This window comes from Bos taurus, chromosome 4, assembly GCF_002263795.3.
Source record: "Bos taurus isolate L1 Dominette 01449 registration number 42190680 breed Hereford chromosome 4, ARS-UCD2.0, whole genome shotgun sequence".
Taxonomy (NCBI): domain Eukaryota; kingdom Metazoa; phylum Chordata; class Mammalia; order Artiodactyla; family Bovidae; genus Bos; species Bos taurus.
In genome coordinates this window covers 113,383,560-113,386,532 of record NC_037331.1, presented here as the reverse complement: position 1 = coordinate 113,386,532, position 2,973 = coordinate 113,383,560, and the positions used below count along the sequence as shown (strand labels likewise).

General features: G+C 48.4%; 1 non-coding gene across 1 annotated transcript; it reads right to left on the bottom strand.

Annotated features, from left to right (window-relative positions):
- Positions 1-201: 201 nt before the first annotated feature.
- On the bottom strand, positions 202-273 carry TRNAC-ACA (transfer RNA cysteine (anticodon ACA)). Its single transcript has one exon. It is a non-coding gene; the product is annotated as a tRNA-Cys (tRNA).
- Between the last annotated feature and the right edge of the window lie 2,700 nt (positions 274-2,973).

The following is a 2,973-nucleotide window of genomic DNA, read 5'->3' as shown; positions in this document are numbered from 1 at the left end:
TGAAACTGGGTCTCTGTACATGGGTACTGAGCTGAACCTCTAGACAGGGTTTTGGGTGAAGCAGGAAAGAATAAGCGAAGTTGCTCAGTTGTGTCTGACTCTTTGCGATGCCATGGACTGTAGCCTACAACGCTCCTCTGTCCATGGGATTATCCAGGCAAGAATACTGGAGTGGGTTGCCATTTCCTTCTCCACAGGATCTTCCCAACCCAGGGATCGAACCTGGGTCTCCTGCATTGTAGGCAGATGCTTTACCATCTGAGCCACCAGGGAAGTCCAAGAATAGAAAAGAAAAAAGAATAGTTTTACTGAAAGATGCCAAGCAAGGAAACTGGGGCAGATTGTCCTTAAAAGACCCAAACTCCCTGCAGCTCTCAAGGAAAGGTGAGACGGTCCTAAGATGGTGGAGGAATAGGACAGGGAGACCACTTTCTCCTCCACAAGTTCATCGAAAGAACATTTGAATGCTGAGCAAATTCCACAAAACAACTTCTGAATGCTGGCAGAGGACATCAGGCACCCAAAAAGGCAGCCCATTGTCTTCAAAAGGAGGTAGGACAAAATATAAAAGATAAAAAGAGAGACAAAAGAGGTAGGGATGGAGATCCATCCCGGGAAGGGAGTCTTAAACAAAGAGAGAAGTTTCCAAACACCAGGAAACACTTTCACCAGAGGGTCTGTGGCGAGTCTTGGAATTTCAGAGGGCAACATAACAGGGAGGAAAAATAAATAAATAAATAAACCCCACAGATAATGTGCCTAACGGCAACTCCCAGCAGAGAAGCAGCCCAGATGCTCGCATCTGCCACTAGCAAGCGGGGGCTGGACAGGGAGGCGCGGGCTGCATTGCGTAGGGTAAGGACCAGGCCTGAATGCCCTTGAGATAGCAACCCAGACTGTGGTATAGCATCCTGTGAAAACCCCTAACCTAAGACACTGACAGGCCTGGTCACAGAACAAAGGACTGAGCAGAGCTAGCTGGCTGTGGACTGGCCCATCCCCTGCTGGAGACAGGCAGGCGAGGGCAGCCAGAGCTGGAAGAGGGCAATCGTGGCCCCAGAGAGGCATCCCCTACCAAACTGCAAAGAGGCTTCGTTGCTAACCAAGACTTCTTGGGATTCTGGATGGTTGACATCCGCCAGGAGGGTTGCAGCCAGAGATCAGCTCCCCAGAAGAGACACAGAGCACATCTGAGAAGGCGTGCCCATTGTACACCAAGAAAACCGAGCGGCTGGGACAGGGGAGGCAATAAGATGCACCCCCCAACTGGGGGTGACTGTGTTCGCCAAGCACCTGGTCACCTGAGCTGCTCTGACCTGGGAAGGGCACAAAACGCAGGCCCAACCGAATCTGCGCCTTTGTGGAGTACCCGAGAACCTGAACCTGGGTGCCTTAGACCTGGGAAGTGCACACAACCCAGGGCCTGCCTCAGACAGTTCCCCTGCAGAGCAACCTGGAGCCTGAACAGTGTAGACTGGGAAAGAACACACGCCATGAGTGGGGCAAACCCGGTGGGGCTGAAACACTGCGAGCACTCCCCACACACGCCAGTGATATTTGTTTGCAGTGTTCCTCCCTCCTCACAGCACGACTGAACAAGTGAGCCTAAAAAAGTGACCACCACTGCCCCCTTGTGTCAGGGTGGAAATTAGGCACTGAAGAGACCAACAAACAGAAGAAGCTAAATTAACAGAGGGAACTGCTTTGGAAGTGACAGGTGCAATAGATTAAAGTCCTGTAATTAGCACTGACTACAAAGGAAGGGGCCTAAAGATCTTGAGAAGTAGAAGCTGGATCAAGGAACTATCTGAAAATGAACTGACCCCACACTGTCTGCAACAGCTCCAGAGAAAGTCCTAGATATATTTTTACTATTATCATTTTTAAATTAAAAGCCTTAAAAAATTTTTTTTTCTAAGTCCTCTCAGTTCAGTTCAGTTCAGTTCAGTCACTCAGTTGTGTCCAACTCTTTGCAACCCCATGAATCGCAGCACGCCAGGCCTCCCTGTACATTGCCAACTCCTGGAGTCCACTCAAACTCATAGCTATCGTGTTGGTGATGCCATCCAGCCATCTCATCCTCTGTCATCCCCTTCTCCTCCTGCCCCCAATCCCTCCCAGCATCAGGGTCTTTTCCAATGAGTCAACTCTTCGCATACGGTGGCCAAAGTATTGGAGTTTCAGCTTTAGCATCAGTCCTTCCAATGAACACCCAGGACTGATCTCCTTCAGAATGGACTGGTTGGATCTCCTTGCAGTCCAAGAGACTCTCAAGAGTCTTCTCCAACACCACAGTTCAAAACCATCAATTCTTCGGTGCTCAGCTTTCTTCACAGTCCAACTCTCACATCCGTACATGACTACTGGAAAAACCATAGCCTTGACTAGACGGACCTTTGTTGGCAAAGTAATGTCTCTGTTTTTGAATATGCTATCTAGGTTGGTCATAACTTTCCTTCCAAGGAGTAAGCATCTTTTAATTTCATGGCTGCAGTCACCATCTGCAGTGATTTTGGAGCCCCCCAAAATAGTCTGACACTGTTTCCACTGTTTCCCCAACTATTTCCCATGAAGTGATGGGACTGGATGCCATGATCTTTGTGTTCTGAATGTTGAGCTTTAAGCCAACTTTTTCACTCTCCTCCTTCACTTCACCAAGAGGCTTTTTAGTTCCTCTTCACTTTCTGCCATAAGGGTGCTGTCATCTGCATATCTGAGGTTATTGATATTTCTCCTGGCAATCTTGATTCCAGCTTGTGCTTCTTCCAGTCCAGGGTTTCTCATGATGTACTCTGCATAAAAGTTAAATAAGCAGGATGACAATATACAGCCTTGACGAACTCCTTTTCCTATTTGGAACCAGTCTGTTGTTCCATGTCCAGTTCTAACTGTTGCTTCCTCACCTGTGTACAGATTTCTCAAGAGGCAGATCAGGTGGTCTGGTATTCCCATCTCTTTCAGAATTTTCCACAG